Source organism: Canis lupus, chromosome 21 (assembly GCF_048164855.1).
Source record: "Canis lupus baileyi chromosome 21, mCanLup2.hap1, whole genome shotgun sequence".
NCBI classification, from domain to species: Eukaryota; Metazoa; Chordata; class Mammalia; order Carnivora; family Canidae; genus Canis; species Canis lupus.
In genome coordinates this window covers 12253389-12272729 of record NC_132858.1, presented here as the reverse complement: position 1 = coordinate 12272729, position 19341 = coordinate 12253389, and the positions used below count along the sequence as shown (strand labels likewise).

The following is a 19341-nucleotide window of genomic DNA, read 5'->3' as shown; positions in this document are numbered from 1 at the left end:
ACTCAGCCCTCCTCTTTTAGAAAGTTGGGCCCTCCTGTGGAGCATGCACCAGCCATGCAGAGAGAGAGACCCGAGCCCTGGACAGGGCTAGCTCCAGGAACTAGCTCCTCGGCCTCTTTCCTCATTCCAATCTTGTCTCCAGGCCTCTTGTTTACTAGCTTTTCTCCTTTTTTAGGTTAAAAAAGTAACACATGCTCCTTGTAGCATGGTACTCGATAGAACTGTATAAAGCAAAGTTTTCCTCATTGCCCTCGAACTCAATTCCACACTTCTGAGTGAGCCAGAGTTACTGGCAGTCTGATGTGTGTCCTTACACATATTTCTTTTGGTTCCTGTAGATATTAAAGACTCCCTTGAACCCAATTTTTGCCTTTTTTACAATATGGGATCAAATCATACAACTTGCTACTTGGAATTAACAACATAGCATGGGCAACTTTTCATGTCAATACAGAGATGTCAGATTCATTCTTTTTAATAATGTTGCCTGAGATTATGTAATATGAGTGTACTGTAACTTTCCAAACCATTCTACAACCTTGACTCTCCTGGATATTGTATTTTCTGGGTATTATGATACTGTGTTATGTGTGACAGCTCACCTCTATGAATCTCATGGTTTCCCTCCATTTGTAAACTGTCTAAATTTGGCTAGGCCCTTTTGAGGCCGGCCCAGTCTTAGAAAGAGAACTCCTTATCCATATAATGTTCCCAAGAGCAGTGCCTGTGAAGGTTCAGTTCTGGGCTTTCAGGCAGGACTCTGACTTGTAAATGCAGGTTTCACTGCCATGAAATCTGGTCTTCCTTTTGGCAGCAAGAAAACAGAAAGCATAACTAAACCCTTAAGGCGTCATAAATAGGCATGCAAAAATACTACACATAATTCTAGGCATAAACCCAGTACCTGCCAGAACGACTTAATCCTCAAGAACACAAAAAGATGTTGTTTACCAAAGAAGGATTTTTATAATGCCATTGCTGCATTTTATTAGGGAGGGAAGAGGCCCAAAGTGGAGACGGGCTACAGAAGATTTCTGTGCTCATTTAAACTGAATGCTAAAACACTCTGGGCCTGAAACATTTCAAAACTGGAAGTAAATTCTTCGAGGCAATCAGCTTTTCTAGAGCTCTTCTATGGATGTCACATCCGAACAGTTTTAGAAATCAAAATAAAATCTCACAAAGTATATTAAGAGTTTGTATCTTTTAGAACTAGATATTCCATTTCTGGGATTCTATCCTAAAGAAATATTTAGCAATGCCAGTAAAGATACAGGTAAAAGAGGTTTATCCTGGCATTACTTATAATTTTGGAAAACAGGAAATAAGCTAAGTGGTCTACAAGACGGAAATGTACTAGCATACAACTACAAAAAAAATATTTACAAAGTGTTGGATATTAAGAATACTAACAATATTAAGAATATTTACTTACGATGTTAAGTAAAAACAGATTTAAAAATTGTTAAAATTATGTGAAAATATACACAGAAAATACTGGAAATAAATACACCAGCATATTAATAGTGTTCTCTCCAGGTGGTAGAGCCACATGAGTTTTTTTCTTCTTTTTCTCTTTTACTTTTCAATAGTTTATATATTTGCTACAAATCAGGTTGCATTACTCTTATAATGGAATAAATAAAATGGTTTTAAACCACACACAGAAGATAGAGCTGACTCTCCTGACTATTTTTAGGACCATGGGATGGTATGTATGTATGAGAAGGGACAGGTGTGGATAAGGCTAAGGGTTGTCTGGGTTGATGGGGAGGAAAGAGTAATGGAGAAAATCCCCTCATTCTTTGGTGTCTTCAAGAGTGTGGGCCATGGAATGCAATACCTTTAGCAGGACAAGTCGTACACAAAGAAAGCTTAATGACATCAAAAAAGATGATACTGTCAATTTGCTCAACATGCAGTGTGCACCTACTGTGTGCCAAGCGCTAGGGGAAATGACCAACTTCACAGTCCAGTTTATTAAAAAACAAGACTACACTTTGTCTCCATCATCATGTATGACTTGTAGCACACTGGTTACCTAGATTTCCCCACTATTGTTCTCAGAAAGGCAAACAAAAAGAAAACTGAACAAGTTGAAATTTGCAATGGATGTCAAGAAAGAACATATTGAAGTAGCCCAGGACCTTCAACTGATTCTAAGAGTATGTGTTCCTCATGAGGAGCAGCTCTGGGAAGAGCTGCAGCCAGGCAGTTATCAAACTGAAGTTTGCAATTCTGCTGTCTGTCCTGAAAGTTCTTGACCGATGGCTGCTCTCAGCAGGACCAGCAAGTAGTTATTAATCCACTCATCAACAGGTATTTATTGAATACCTACTATGTGTTAGTGCTATTCTAGAAGTTAGGGGTGATTCAGTGAATCAAAGTCCTTCCATTAAGCGCACTTCATTCTAGTGCAGAGGAATAGGCAACAAATAAAAACAAACTGCAATCAGCCAGGTCATAATGATCACTGCTGTGGAGAAAAAGATATAGAACAGACTATGGAAAGAGAGTGACAAAAGGCTCTTTTCTAGATAAAGCATTACAAGAAGTCCTCCCTATAAAGAGGTGACATTTGGGCAAAAACCTGAACAAAATGAGTGACATGAATATCTACAGCAGTGTTCTCTGTTGAAAGAGCAAGTGCAAGAGCCCAGAAGCAGGAAGGCAGCAAGAAAACCCATGTGGCTGGAGCACTTGTGAACGAGGAGGAGATTGGGTAGAAACTGAAGTCAGGGATGTAAATAGCAGCCAGATCACACAGGGCCTGTTAGGAGATGGTAAGGACTTGAGAGTTTATTCTAAGGATAAGGGCCCACTGGATGCTTTTGAGATGGGAAGTAACATGATCTGATTGAGGTTTAATAATATTACTCTGGCTACCGTGTGGTAGAGCTAGGATATCCACTGAAAGATGATGGCAATGATGGTGAGAAGTAGTAAGATTAAAGACATGTTTTGAAAATGGGGTTTGGGACGCCTGAGTGGCTCAGTGGTTGAGCATTGGTCTTTAGCTCAGGGTGTGATTCCGGGGTTCCAGAATCGAGTCACAGGCTCCCTGTGAGGAGCCTGCTTCTCCCTCTGCCTATGTCTCTGCCTCTCTCTCTGTCTCTCATGAATAAATAAATAAAATCTTAAAAAAAAAAAAAAAAGAAAATGGGGTTCATGGGATTTGAAGATAGCTTGAGTGTGAGGCAAGAACAAAAAGAAAAAGCGTCAAGGAAAATTCCAAGGTCTTGAGCATGAGAAATTGAGTGAGTTGGTGGTGCTCTACAGGGATACGGGTGACACTGGGGTCAGAGTGGGTATTTTGTTTTGTTTTGCTTTATTGTAAGGGCACATGAGAGATGCTATCTGTACCAGCCTTGCCTTACCACACTGGTGCACGCTGAGTGACTTCCAATGGCCAGCATTTACATCTCTTTGCCTGAGAACTTCCTCCCAAGCTGTAGAAACCACCAGTTTGCCCAGTACACCTCGTGGGAGCAGCCCTCCATCACTGTCACTAAGCAGCTGGAGTATAAATACCCCAGTTCTTGGCTGAGTGGAATGGGGGGACACCAGATAATTCTGACATGTGCTCTATAGCACTATTTCCCTAGGCTTCACCAGTGGGCTTATTAAGCACTTGTCCCTACAGTAGCAGCTACCTTGATAATACAGGTTTTATTGTTTTTTTTTTTTCATCCTTTCCAGCTCATTCTCCCTAATTCCCTACCATTGGCTCCTATAACTCCCAAGAATTACTTACACTGGAATCCTTGCCTCAGGATCTGAGGTAGTCCATACTAAGATGGAACAAACAAGAGCATCTTCCAATTCCTTATACCCACTCTTCTTCAGGGCCACTGCTAATCTCACTTTTGGTCATTCTCACTGCCTCTAAACAACAGTACCAGAGTCAAGATAATCAATGAATCTCAGTTATATATGGTAGGGACAAAATGGAGTAATTGTAATAACCCAGATTGTTGGCTGGTCTCCCTGTCCTATCTCCAGGCCTACTAATAATCAGTTTTCCTTTTCTTTTTTAAGCACTGAGTACAGCTTTGCTTTGCTTTTGCATTTTCAAAACCAACAAGGAATAGAAAGAACAATGATCTAGAGCTAGGGAGATGCCAAAAATGGAAGAGGCAGGAGAATGACAGACCTCTTCCATCCCCTCCTTCATTGGACAGTTCAGCAAATGCTCAGTGACATGAAGGCCACAGACTATTAGCAGCAGCATCAAATGCTATTTGTGATGCATTGACTATGGGAGGAACTGAACTCTCTCATCAAAAGCCAGGGAACAGAGAGACTTGACTTGCCATATGCTATATCTCTTAGGGAAGCATGCTTGTTTATACGGTAGCATTTTATATGTCGTGAATGATTCAGAATCATCGCTTTCCAATTTCCTTCTGTTGACATGGATGGACTGTGGGAGGAGGTGTTTAAAAAAAGCAAAAGCTGCACAAAGATCTTTTGGTTTGAGGAGGGAAAAAAACCCACAATACTTGCTACAAATGAACTGCTGTCAGGTCCATCACACACAACATAACATGATCATCCCTTCTACAAACAAGAAGACAATAGGCACACAGTCCCATCAGTGGTGAGGATGCTACAATCTCTATTCCCTGGAATACCAAAGGGTACCGAAGACCAGGTATACACTCAGTCGGATCTGGGATCAAACTCCAGTTCAGCCACTCAGTAGCTAGTGACATTGGCAGCTTATTTCCCCCTTTTGAGCCTTGGTTTCCCCATAAGCTAAGTGGACATAACATGTCCACTTCATAGGGTGGCTGAGATGAATAATGGCCAATGAAAAGCAGAGCAAGCATACCATCAACATCAGTTCCCTTCTCCAGTTGACTATTTGTAGCTGAAGGTCACCTGGCAAATCCACCCTGTCTCAATAAAGACCTGAGAAAAACCAACTCAGTGATTCTCAAGGCAGAGCAATTGCCACTCAGAACAAAAGGATGATGCCCCAGAGTGGAGGTTCCTCCCCAGGCCTTCTGGGTCCCTTCCAGAGGGTTCCTGTGCTATATGGTATAAGCTCTTCTCAAACATGGATCTTACATTCTGTATCCTCAGCCCGGATCATGGTGGTTGGCATGTTGTAGGGCAGCAAGCTTGACGCCATGGAAATAGCACACTTCTCAGTTAGACAGTACTGGGTTAGAGACCCAGTTCTCCCACTTTTCCTTCGAGTAAGTTACTTCCTCAAATCTCTGGATCCTTACCTGTGAAGTTGGCAATAATACCTACTTCAAAGTGTTGCCAGATTGAACTGAGATCATAGAGGCAGAGCCTATTACAGTGGCTGGCAAATTACAGACAATTGAAAAATGTTAGCCTTTATTACTAAACATTTGTTGAATGAAGTCATGGATGAAAAGGACTCCATTTAATTAACATACACCCCAACCCCATACACAAAGGAAACAGGCTATATCACATTTTCCTTTAGGTGTATCAGGATGGAGCCACCGCTCTTTCTCACAGCGGCAAAGGTTTCTTTAGCTCTGACTTTATGCAGCATAATCATGGCAAGTTCTGATCTAGTCTTGGGATACACACCGAACAAAATGCACCGCCTTCCCCCACCTCCCATCCCAACATCCACATAGAAGGAAAATCTTGTTACAAATAATGCCAAGGGAGACTCACAATATCCCCCATCCCAAAAAAATATATATCAATTACAACTGGAGTTCTCCACTTTACAGTGAAAAGCCTGACAGATACCACCATAACCAAGTAGTCAAGATTAACACCTTCAGAAACAAAACATACCAGCATTCCTTAGGGTACCTGATATAGAACCCTGAGGAGGACACATCACTTCTGTGGTTTTCTCACAGAAACTTCAAAACCTTAGTCTAATTATGAGAAAACATCAGACTATTCCACATCAAAGGACAGTCTACAAAAGAGCTGACTAGACCTCTTCAAAAGTGACAAGATCACGAAGGACAAGGATATAATGAGGAGCTGTCACAGATTGGAGGAGACTAAGGAGACATGAAATCTATATGCAGTGTGGGACCCTGGATAGATCTCAACAAAGCTTGCATTTCAGTTTTTAGAAAAGTCAAAGGCAGCCTCAAAGGAGAAAAGGATTAACAAAAGGTCCAACCAAGGGGTGCACGGAAAAGAGAAGACTAAACCCAGGAATTTCACTGACCAATTGGGGGTGAGAAAGATTTTTGAAAGGATTGAAGTCTAAGCTCCATTTCCTGCCATCTTTTTAAACCTGAGTACCAATGGTATAGTCACTTTCTCTCCTGCAACCCCATCCCCTCAAATTCAACCTAGAATAAAGAATAGGTCTGAGCCTGCTCAGCACAGTTTTGCAGCAGAATTTGCTCCTGCCATTTTCACTGGCTATCAAAATAAATATTAGGTGGCATAATACAGTAAAGTGCTTTTTAGACAAAATATGGCCTTTAAGTGGAATTGCCAAATTGGAACATAGGCCTCAGGTTCATAGGCCCTTGCTCCTCAGGGAAGAGGGGTTCCCATAAGCCCAATTTCAGTTAAGTTTGAGTTTTAAAGTTACACAGGAGTCCAAGTAAATCTTTTACTTTATATTTGGAGAAACCAGGCTTAGGCTCAGCCCATTGGGTGATTTAACAGAGCCACCATAGGATGTCATGCTGTCTTCTCTAAGCTGGTAGTAATGACCATAGCCTTACTGTGCCCACCAAGAATGAGACCAACTTACAAGGATTATCCAGCAGCAGACACGTGGGTCCCACCTAGACTTCTGAATCACACTCTCCTGACACTGAAGCCCAAGCGTCTCTACCCAGAAAACGTGTTCTGTAAGACTCAGGTACAGAGCAAACACTAAGATCCACTATTTTCGGTCAGACTGTGTGTGAATATGTGTGGGCAGGTGCACACTTGCGCAAGCATTAGGATTTTTCTTCTTTTATTTTTGAAGATTTATATATTTATTTTAGAGAGAGAAAAAGAGAGCACAAGTGGGAGGGGCAGAGAAAGACGGAGACAGAATTTCAAGAAGACTCCATGCTCAGCACAGAGCCCAACACAGGGCTTGATCTCATGACTCAGAGATCACAACTTGAGCTGAAACCAAGAATCAGACTTTGTTTACTGACTGAGCCACTCAGGCACCCCAGGGGTTAGGATTTCTAGGATATATCCATAGAATTGCTCAATATAATTTCCATTTACCTTCACTGTCCCCTTGCCTCTCTCCATTCTGGGTCCTTGCCCATGTCTCGTGATTTAAGGTCCATTCTATGCGCTATTTGGTCCCCCAACCTTTCCAAGCCTTCCTTCAGTGTACCTGGGATGAGACAGTAGTTATCTTGGTGCCAAGAGAATCCATTATGTATTCATTCACTCATGCACTGGAGACTCATGGGGCTCTGGGTACAAAGTTACACACAGGACAAGAGGTTTCCTTTCAGAGTTCACATAGGAGTAGGGGGAGACAGTCAATGAACCAGGACACCAGAAAACAGCAATAATGAGGAATATTGTGGGCAGGTGTACAATTTTTCTCTTTAAATTTTATTTTCATACTTCAAGGGGCAAGAGTATTGATCATCTGAGCTGAAATACTCTTCCAGAGATGAGCAAATTAGGATAGTGTGAAGAGGAGTAATAGGAGACCACTGTTGGTTGGGTGGTAAAGGAAGGTCCTATTTAAGGAGATCACCTTTAAACTGAGATCTACACAAGAGAGATCCATCCCAGCAAACATCTGGGGGAAGATGGTTCCAGGCAAGGGGGATAACTAGTTCAAGGGCCTGTAGGCAAGTTTAAACCTGGCAGATGAAGAAAGAGACAGTGGTGCTGGGTCACAGTGAGTGGAGGGGTAGGGAGTGGTCCCAGATGAATCCAGATCATGCAGGGTCTCATGGGGCATGGTAACTAGTGTGGGAAGATGCTGGGTGGTTCCAGATAGAGAAGTTATAGACTCTAACTTATGTTTTAAGCCAGTGTTTTCGGCTGTTGTGTGGAGAACAGACTGGGTGGGGTGGAGCAGAGGTGGGTAGAAATGGGTCACGAGATTGGAAACAGGGAGACCAGATTCAGAGGGTGTTGTCGTTAACCAGGTAAAGGATGATGGTGTTTGGGTTAGGGTGGTAGCGAAGAGAACGGTGGGTAGATTTTGGATATGTTTCAGAAGAAAAGCTGATAGAAATTGTTGATGGACAAGCTGTGGGGCATGAGAGAAACAGGGACTCAAGACTGCTCCTAGGTTTTCATCTTGAACACACTGATACATGGTAGTATCACTGGTCAAGATAAGAACCCTGGGAGAGGAAGGGGTTGGGGCTGGGGAATGGAGAGCTTTATTTCAGACATATTAAGTCTGAGATATTTATTAATGAACTGATGCCCTCATCTCATACTTTATATGTATCACCAGATGAAGAACTATGAGATCCCACACATTGCCTTCCTTTCCAGTTCCTTATTAAGCAGGAATAAAGAGAAAGATAACTGAATAAAATGCTCAAATACTCGTCTCTTGTGAAACACGCTTATGTTCCAAAGTCTAGTAGTAGAGCCACATCCTTGCTGGGTAGGTATATGTAGCCAACCAATCACCGTGTCATACCAAACAACTGTTCAGGGGGCAAACTAATTAAAAATTTAATCCCATGATTTTCATCTTAATCTCTTTTTCCCATTAGCTCTGATCAATGCCCACAAATACAATTTAACAGAACAGTCATTTAGATAAATGACTGAAGGGGGTATTTAATTAGTCTGTTTGTTATGAACCAATTGATAACTGAAATCATATGCTAATTACCAAAAACCACACACTAATTTTAAAAGCATTTTTATTAGCATAAAAGCTATGTTCCTGTTATCAGATGCCATGTCCTTTCTATGTCACACACAGCAATTGTGCAAACCTGTTTCTCTTGACTTTGAGAAGTCAAGTTGCAGCATGCTGTGTAGGTAAACAGTGCACTTGAGAAATGTTTGCTCATCTTTACCTCACACTCTAACACAAGCAATAGTGAAAGTTGTACCAGTAAGAAGATTCCATGAACTTCTCAGCTACCTGGGAGCCTCTGCTGCACCTGCAAGAAAGAAAAACACTGATCAGGCCAGAAACGTAAACGACTAAGCTAAACTGAACGTGGAGATGTGAGGACTGATGAAGGGTGAACTTTGCAGCCTGTTCCAATGCCAAGGTGGTTGCTGAAGAAGATCTTGACTGTGTTCACTCAGTGTGCAAGCCAGGGGATACTCATTTGTTGACTATCTCTCTTCTGATCTATGGAAAAAATTCTGCTTTCAATCTCACAGCACATCCTAGGATGCAAAAATCCTTAAGTTTCTTCACATAAAAGAGATCTTCGTTTTTGTTTTTTTTTTAATTTATTTTTTATTGGTGTTCAATTTACTAACATACAGAATAACCCCCAGTGCCCATCACCCATTCACTCCCACCCCCCGCCCTCCTCCCCTTCTACCACCCCTAGTTCGTTTCCCAGAGTTAGCAGTCTTTACGTTCTGTCTCCCTTTCTGATCTTCGTTTAAAAAATAAAAGTCGTAGGGCAGCCCAGGTGGCTCAGGGGTTTAGCGCCGCCTTGGGCCGGGATGTGATCCTGGAGTCTCAGGATCGAGTCCCACGTGGGGCTCCCTGCATGGAGCCTGCTTCTCCCTCTGCCTGTGTCTCTGCCTCTCTCCTCTCTGTGTATCTCTCATGAACAAATAAATAAAATCTTAAAAAAATAAAAATAAAAGTCGTAGCACCTGAGTGGCTCAGTCGGTTAAGTGACTCTTGATTTTGCTCAGGTCATGCTCTTGGGGTCCTGAGACCGAGCCTCACATTGAGCTCTGTGCTGAGTGCGGAGCCTGCTGGAGATTCTCTCTCTCCCTCTGCCCTTCTCCCCTGCTTGCTTGCTCGCTCTCCTTCTCGCTCTCAAAAAAATAAAAAATAATAATAAAAATAAATGGCTCTGGTCATCTGTAACCTTTTCAGACCTTTAACAGTGCCTCCTGCACTTGGGTTTTCATTGTCGGTTCGATAAAGGGTGAGAAGTGTGAAGGATGGTGCCTGCCGCTGATGAAAACAAACAAGTTTCCTTCTGCTGGGCGTGACCTGACACAGCAGGAAAGGATACCAGACGGCAGGCGTCGGTGGTGGCTGGGCCCAGTTAATACAGAAGAAACCTTAGAGGAGAAGAAAATGGTTTTCAGGCTGCTAAGGCCGTCCGCACACACATTTTACGGCGATGAAGTCCTAGCTGCTAAGCATCGTCTCTGCCCACGGACTGCATCTGCCACTTCCAATAATAACCGGTTTGGGGGAGGGTTTGCAACATAAACTTTCTCGAACCGCCTCCCAGCCACGTCCCCCTACTCAGTCCCTCCGCCCCGCCCCCCCGGATCCCAGACCCCCTTACACACTCCAGAGAGCCCTCCCTTCGGTCCCCCTCTCACCAACAAGCCGCAGGTGGCCGAGCCTCGAAGCTACGCCGCAGCACGAGCAAGAATCTGGAAGGGAAAAAGAGCAGAGAAGAGAGGCTCCCTGCATCCTTAGCATCCAACGAGCTCCAGGGCAACCGGAGAGGAAGTGACGTGACCGGCACCGGAAACGGAAGCGGGACGCGGGTCGGCACCGCCGCCATGTTGTGTGTGGCGAATGAGGGCTGAGGTGTGCGCCCTGGGCTCGGAGCTCCAGCTGTCCCCCGCGGAGATGGTGAATCCTCCCTCACTGTCCTTCTGTCGAGGATTCACTGAGCTCGCTGGTGCCCGGCACCGCGGGTGCGCCAGGAATCCGTGAACAGGAGCGACCCGGCGCTTTCCCTCCTGAGTTTGGTTCAAACCCAGCGGCGGACGCGGGAGCACGAAGCCCCTAATACGTGGGCGCCGCTGGTCTCGGGCGTCTCCGGAGGCTCGTTGGACTTAGGCTGCTCGGGTTAGGGCCTCGGGTGCGCGGCCGGGCGGGCAGGTAGTGGGGAGGCAGGCGTGGTGACGGCGCGGGCTGCCGCCTGGGTGAAAGGCCGCGAACCGCGCGGTGGAGGAGGACGCACGAGAAGCCGAGTTGGCGAGGAGCCTGGGTCTAGAGGAGCGCGGGCCGCGGCATGTGCCCGTTTGCACTTGCAGGTGAAAGCCTGAGCCGGACGCCTGTGCCCTGGGTCCCACGGACGGGGATGAGAGCGGAGCAGGAGCTCGGGGAGACTGCCTGGTGGAGGGAGCGTGACCTGCGAAGGAGGCCCCGGAGGGCCCCCGAGAGCGCCTCTCCCCTCCTGGGGGCGCTGGAAGAGGAGCCGGGAGCCTCGGGAGGAACCCCGGGAGAGGGTCGGGGAGAGGGTGGCATCGCAGACGGCGAGGGAGGAGCCCGTCCGTCGGGCTGTAGGCTGGATCCGTCTTCTTGAGAAATTAGGTGAAGGCCGAGGAATGGCAGGCCCTACACCTGCGCTGCCATCAGCCAGGGCCGCTCCCAGCCTGGAGGAGTTGAGGACCAAGGGCGGCAGATGGCGGGAAAATGGACACAAATGAGCATGCACAGGTCTTCCAGGAAATCACCTGGGAGGAAACGAGAAGGACACTGGGAGGAAGATATTATTATTATTTTTAAGATTGGGGAAATATAAGTTTGTTTAGATACTGATGAGAAGGAGCCAGAGATTTTTTTTTAAGATTTTATTTTTTTCATGAGAGATACACACAGAGAGAGAGAGAGAGGCAGAGACACAGGCAGAGGGAGAAGCAGGCTCCACGCAGGGAGCCCGACGTGGGACTCGATCCCTGGTCTCCAGGATCAGGCCCTGGGCTGAAGGCGGCGCTGAACCACTCAGCCACCCAGGCTGCCCAGGAGCCAGGGATTTTTAATGTTGATCAGCCCATGACCAAATGGATCCATGCCCAAGAATACTTTATGAAGAGGAAGAAGACAGGATGGGAGGAGAGGGGCCTGCGGAGGACAGCTGGAAGGACTCCACTCAGGTAGTGACCCTGAGACAGGAAGATGGAAGGGGGCAGGCCCAGGTAGAGTCATAGGATCTGTGATGTTGAGCATGTTGTGCACTTCGCAAATCCAGGGGGCACTACTGCCTGCAGCAATAGTAACCGTGACTGTTTGGGGGGCAGATGATAGTAAAGAGCTTTGAGGAAAGGGTGCTCCTTCCTAATTCACACAAAGTGGCCACAGCAGCCATCGGTAGGGGAAGTCTGGTGCTGGAAGTTGAGGTACCCTACGTTCACTGTATGTATTCGGCCTGGGAAAAAGAGGTGAAATCATCCAAGGAAGGGAATCGAGCCTCTGAAAGGTTTGTGGACAGTGGAGATGTGCATGGGTGTTGAGGGGAAGGCGGAGAAGAGCAAGCTGATTTTAGCCATTTAGGTCCCAGACAGATAGGTCTCTATCAGCGGTGGATGAAATCACCAGTGTTCTCCTCTCACTATCCTGCATTTCTGGCAAACAGAGGTAGCTTTTGGCTCCTGGTATAATGTCTGGGCAGGCGAATTGGAATGATCTAAATTTTGCTGATCCTCTTGTGTCCTACTGCAAACCTGTTTTCCATTTCTTGTGAAGGACACTGGGCAGCTGCCCTTATTTTACATCGAAATTTGTGTGTGTGTGTGTGTGTGTGTGTATGTGTATGTGTGTGTGTGAAAATGGAACCAGAGGCCAGCTTTTAAAAATGCACCAGGGCTGCTTCTTCCAAGAAGATGGTGTAGATATACCCCTCGTTCTCTCACAAAGTATAATGAAAAATGTGTATAAAACAAGCATAAGACTGTGGCCTTTTTGAGCACATTATGGAGCTATGCTAATCAAGACAGCACAGCATTTTCATAAGTAATGTGCAAACATGAGTGGGAAGAATAGTGAACCTAGAAATAGACCCACATATATTTAGTAAATTGATAAATATTACAAATCACTTCAAAGGGAGAGGGTATAATGTTTAACAAAAGATGCTGGAACAATTGGACAACCATATGCAAAAAAGAAACAGAGAAGAACATTGACCCTTAACCACATACAAAACAATTCAAAATGAATCATAAGCCAAAACATAAGGGCTTGAACTATAAAACTTCTAGAGGAAAACACAAGAGATTTTAGTGTGTTTGTGTTTGGTTAAGTATTTCACAAAAACTATGAACACTTGAAAAAAATCAATAAAATGGAATTTGTTTATATTTTTTGCTCTTCAGAAAGCCTCATTCAGAAAACGAGAAATCAAGCCACTGAGATAGTAGTTGCAGAACACATATCCAACAGAAGACTCCTAATACAGATTTTTAAAAGTTTACAACTCGCAAGACAAGAAACCAAATAGAAAATGGGCAAAATATTTGAACAGCTACTTCACCAAGGAAGATACACAGATGCCAAATAAGTCCATGAAAAGATGCTTAATATCTTTATTCATTAGAGAAATGCAAATTAAAACCACAATGCGCTAGGAACACACACCTATTAGAATGATTAAAATTAAAAAGACTGACGATGCCAAGTGCTGGAAAGCATGTGGAATAATTAGAGCTCTCGTTGCTGATGGGAATGTCACATGGTACGTTTTCCAACGGTACAAAATGGAAAGCATGTTGGCAGTTTCTTGAAAAGCCAAACATACAGCAACTATAGAACCTCACCGTTCCATTCCTAGATATTTACCCAAGGAAAATGAAAGTGTATGTCCACCCAAAGACTTCCACACAAATGTTCAGGGCAGGTTTAATAGCCTCAAACTGGAAACAACCCAAATGATAAATAATAAGGGAATGGATATACCCACTGTAGAGTATCCCTATGATGGGATACTACTCAGTAATAAAAAGGAATGATGGGTTGATATACCTACCAACGTGAATGGATCTCAAAATAATTGTGCTGAGTGAAAGAATCCAAACGAGAAAGAAAAAGTGCAGACTTACAGTTAAATAAAATTCTAGAAAACTCAAGCTAATCAATAGTGACAAATCAGCTCATTGATCATCCGGGAGTTAGGAGATGGGGAAAGGTAGGATGGGGCGATTACACAGGGACACATGGAAACTGGGGGTGGTGGATATGTTCATTATCTTAATCGTGAAGGTTTCATAAGTGTACACATGCATCCAAACCTATCAAGTTGTACATTTTTATATGTTCAGTTTATTAGAGGCCACTCTAATAAGCTTTAAAGAGAACCCACTGCTGAGCTTCATCAAATCTTGTATTTGTTTCTGATTTTTTCCCCCTCACCCATACACCTCCCAAACCTATTTCCCTCCATGCCCCAGATGTACACACTAGGAAATGGAACTTGATACTTATGATTCTCATGCCTGATTTTCTACTTTACTACATTAAGTCATTACCTATAAATATCATATAACATTGTTTCGTATTAACATTTTTCATAAATGGAATATCATTCTGTAACTTGCTTTCTTTGTTCATTATATTGACAAATACATTCTTTAACAAATGGGCAAGTATTATTATTTTACAGACAGAGACACTGAAGTTCCATGATTAAATAAGTTGTCCAAAGTGAGTGATGGAGGCAGAATTAAACCAGACCTGACCAAAATCAAAGTCAGAGCTTCAAAAAGTGCCTACAGGTTCTCGAAAGGGCGGGAGCTTTCCCTCTGGGGCCCCCTTGATTGTGCTCCTGGCACTGCCATGAGTGGTGCCCTCCTAGGCTATTCTGAACCTCTCTGGTCTGCCTGGCACTCAGGTTGCGTTGGGCCTCTCCTTGCCTATCCTACTATGCTTGTCCAGAATCAAAGCTCAGCCCCTTTGCCCTGTGTTGCTCCTTCAACTTGGTTCTCCCTGCCCTAAGCAATCCCACCTCTTGTCCTGATAGGGGTTCTTAACCGCTATCATGCTGGGGACCCCTTTGGCACTCGAGTGAAGCCTGTGGGCACCGCACGATAATATTTGTAAATGCCTGCAATATGTAAGATTACAGTTATGTTGAAATCCTATTATCAAAATATTTTTCAAATTGTGATAGAGTGATGTGTATGCTTCTTTGTCAATGCCTTACAAAACAAGTTCTAGCAGTGGGTTTAATAGCCAATTTCGAATGAGCATGAGCCTAGACTTTATTTCAACATATCTGCAACAACTATGATATGAAAAGATCTGATTTCTATCGATGGGACTGATAATATTACTGTGGTTTGTTGCTACTCTTCAAAATGGAGGGCTAAAGTTTTGGGTAGTGGTTGGTGAACATATAAATACATTTTTCTCCATCTAAGTTCACAGAACCCCCGAATTTCTTCCAGAACCATATGAGGGGTTCCATGCACCCCATGATAAAACTCCCTGGATTTGCACCTCACTAGAGAGAGGAATCACCCGTTGGAGGGTGGGGTGGGATGGAGCTTGGGAGCTGCCGGCTTCCCAGGCAGGCAGAAAGCTGATCCCAGTGCCCTGAGTTTGATGTTAACGACAATCATTTCTCCATTTCCCTGATCAAGAGCTACAGCGGGGCCCCCGTGCACTGCTTCACATGCTGAGGCACTTCAAAACCAGATGCCTGGCAAGAATAACTCTTAACTCTTAGATTTAAGGTAGAGCATGATATCAAAGGCCTGCGCAAAGCTTTGCAAATTTCAATTTTCAGTGATCTCTCTAATTCTATGGGGCATTTGTTACCGACACATTTTTTTCCAAAGAGAATTATTTTATGACTTAATGTGAAAGTAACCTCCCAGGAAACCCCTGCTTTCACCAAAGCCCCTGGCAGGGCCCTTCTGGCTCCTGGCCTCAAAGAACGCCCCGCAGTTTGCAGGGAACCCACGGGGCCTGCTTTAAACAGATCAGGCACTGTGTTTTGTCATTTGTGAAGCTCACCGCGTTTGCAATCCTGCTCTCGAAAGTCTCCCTGAGGCTCAATTAACTGCTGACAATTTCTTCTAGCGTGACAGGGCCCTGGGCCCTCTTCTCTCTGCCTCATTATTTTATGTATTTTGAAATGCTGACTTTTTAAGTTAAAGATCAATTTTACTGCTTTTTTTTTTTTTGTGGAAGAGAGAGAAGCATGCTTGCTCTTAGGAAAATTTGAAAACAGAGGTAAGAAAAAAAAGAAAAGAAAAAACTCCAATGTGATTGTACTAATTTATACCCCATTGGCAGCATGTGAGAATTCCAGGGCCATATCTTTATCAACATTTCCTGTCACTTTTATTTTAGCCAATTATGTTCACATTTGCATTCTATGTGTTAATTGGTCATTTGGACATCCTCTTTTTAAAATGCCTGTTCAAATCTTTCACGCATTTTTCTTTTGGGTTTTCTGCCTTTTTCTTATTGGTTTGCAGGAATTTGGCATAAATCCTGGAAATACAACAATATAACAACATTCTTTTCTCAGGTGTATGAATTGCAACTACCTTTTCCAAACCTGGGTTTGCCTTTTTACTCTCTTTAACAATGTCTTTTAATGAACAAAAGATCTTCACTGAAATAAAGTCCAATTTTTTTTCCTTTGGGGTTGTTGCTACTGTTAAGATTTTGTAAGCAAGAATTTGGGCAGCCTCACTGAAATTAAGATGCATTGATGTAGTGTTTGTTCTGCTTGGCCTGTCCTGTGCAGGCCTCATGCACACAGGAGAGGCCTGTGTTGTTGGGAAAGCACATGCCCACTGAAGATATAATGCAAGCCACATGTGTCATTTAAATTTTTCTAGAAGCCACATTTAAGAAAAGTAAAAAAGTAACACGTGAAATTAATTTTGGTGGCATATTTTGTTTAACCCAATATATCCTGGAATCTAGGTCACTTCAGTATTTTAAAATTTTCCTTGCTTTAGTTTTTAAATTTAAATTTTAGTCATACTAGCTACACTACAAGTGCTTCATCGACACATTTGTGTGGTGGCTATTATATTGGACAAAACAGGTTGGGAGGTTGACAATGAGCTCTGGAGGCAAATGACCTAGGTTCCAGTATGGCTCCACCACTTAATAACAATAGCTAGTATCTATGGACTGCTTCTTCCACACAAGGCTCTGCCCATAAGAACCAAAGATATTGAGTACCTGAGACATACCAAGTGCTGTGCCTGTATTGTCTCATTCAGTCCTTCCAAAATCTTATGAGGTAATATTCTCACCTCCCCATGTTTTTAATTTTCTATACGAACTTGGCTTAGCTATAGCGCCCAGGTGCTTGATCAAACAGCAGTCTAGATGCTGCTGTGAAGGTGTATTTTTTAGATATGATGATAACCATTTAAATTAACAGAGTGTGGGCAGCCCTGGTGGCTCAGCGGTTTAGCACCGCCTTTGGCCCAGGGTGTGATCCTGGAGACCTGGGATCGAGTCCTGCGTAGGGCTCCCTGCATGGGGCCCACTTCTCCCTCTGCCTGTGTCTCTGCCTCTCTCTCTCTCTCTCTCTCTCTCTCTCAGATAAATAAGTAAAATCTTTAAAAAAAAATTAACAGAGTGAGTAAGCCAATCACCCTCCATAAGGTGAGGGGTCTTATCTAATCAAATGAATGCCTTAAGAGAAAAGACTAAGGTCCCCAAACAAGAAGGAATTCTGTCTCCAGATTGCCTTTGGACTCAACACTGAAACATGGACTACTTTTGGAATTTCCAGCTGCCAGCCAACCCTACAAATTTTGCATTTTCTTGCCCCCACAATCACATGAGCCAGGTCTTTAAAATAAAATCTCTCTCTCTCTCTCTCTTTCTCTGTCTCTCTCTCTCTCTCACACACACACTATATATATATATATATATATATATATATATATATATATATATATATATATACACACACACACACACCCATACTCTCAACCCCCTTGCTACTTCCATTAATTTGGAAAATTGCTTGACTTCTCTAGGTTTCAGGGGTTTTTTTATTGTCAAACTAAGACAAATAATAGTACCTATCCAATAAGATTGTTGTAGAGACTGCTTAAGACAATATAGTGCACCTGGCACATAGTAAATCCTCAATAAAAATTATCATTATTTGTTGATGCCTTCCATATCAGAAAACATTGAGCAGAACTTATTACTGGTTGCACTGTAGACATGAAAGGATTACATGAAAAGACAAAGTCTAGAAAAGTAGATTATGTTAGGCTTATTGATGATCTTTATTACAGGCACCTTGAAAATAAATTTTTGCTATGTTCATGTCAATAAAAATCGCTATTTTTCAGGGAGTCCCTACCATGTGCCCTGCATTCACATTTCAGCATGTACTGAAATCCTCACATTCATCCTACTGGGGAGGTGTCATGGTCATTTTCCAGTTTTCAGATGAGAAGCTGAGGCTCTGAGTGACTGGGAAACTCATTCAGCTTCTAAATGACAATGTCTCAGGGAAATAATTTCCCGCAGCCATCATATCATCAAACCATCAGGTTATTTGTTCTCTTTAATAATCCTCTACAAAGCAGCACATAAGTGAATTGAAATTAACATCAAGTCCTTGTGGGGAAATTGAAAACTTAATCATTCCCTTCTTCTCCCTCATTTTTATCTACTGCTGGGTGCACACATTTGTAATTCAGCTTCGAAACTGTCATGCGATCTTATATTTTTTTCTTTGCTATTTTGCGTAGGTAATCCTGAAGAGGATTTTTCACATTATTGTGTATGATCAAAATTGAATGTAGCTTGTAAAGAAAAATGAATTAATAACTGAGAGAGCCTTGTGTTCTTTGAAAACATTTGTTGTCAAATGAAAAGAGACTTTAGAATGTCAATACATTTTATTTTGTTTGTTCCCCACCCCCTTCATCCTTGTAATCTTCCCATACATTTCAGATTGCTTTAATCCACAGATTAATTTTAAGGTATTTTTCTGAGTTACGTTCATAAATGTCAGGCTTTATAGAAAGATTATTTTTGCATGTTTTAATACATTTTTCTCTTTTATTCCCCTTTCTTTGATGTCAGGGCTGTATAAATCCAGTTTAATATGACTTTCATTTGTGAGGCTTAACACAGAAACCATTATAAGGCTGAACCAAACCTCCTTCTGTTTTTCAATGATTATCTTTTTCTGTCAAAATGAACCAAGCCCTCTGGTCTAAGGATTTGTACAAAAAATAAGTAAAAAAAGAAAGAAAGAAATCAAAGCTTAGAGGGTGAGCTTAGATTGTATCTAAGTGCTCCTTTATCTTCGCATCCAGACTTCTGTGAAGTGCTTTCCACAGACTGGTTACATTGGATATCGAACAGAGTATGTATTCTTGAGTGGTAATTCTATCAGGTTTATTCTGAGTCTGGATATTGCAATAATTCCTTACCACATGGTTTTTAACCTCTGAGCCCTGACACATCTATGTCATGATTTTTGCCCAGCATAGTTCCATTGGGCTGTTTTAAATTATTTAGACTCTAATTTATATTGGAATAGATATGTT

General features: G+C 42.9%; 2 long non-coding RNA genes across 2 annotated transcripts; one reads left to right on the top strand and one right to left on the bottom strand.

Moving 5' to 3' along the window:
- Positions 1-8808: 8808 nt before the first annotated feature.
- On the bottom strand, positions 8809-11655 carry LOC140612676 (uncharacterized). Its single transcript, XR_012013820.1, has 2 exons — positions 10441-11655; positions 8809-9071 (listed from the first exon to the last, which is right to left on the bottom strand). It is a non-coding gene; the product is annotated as an uncharacterized lncRNA (long non-coding RNA).
- On the top strand, positions 10524-13810 carry LOC140612677 (uncharacterized). Its single transcript, XR_012013821.1, has 2 exons — positions 10524-10918; positions 11107-13810. It is a non-coding gene; the product is annotated as an uncharacterized lncRNA (long non-coding RNA).
- Positions 13811-19341: the final 5531 nt, after the last annotated feature.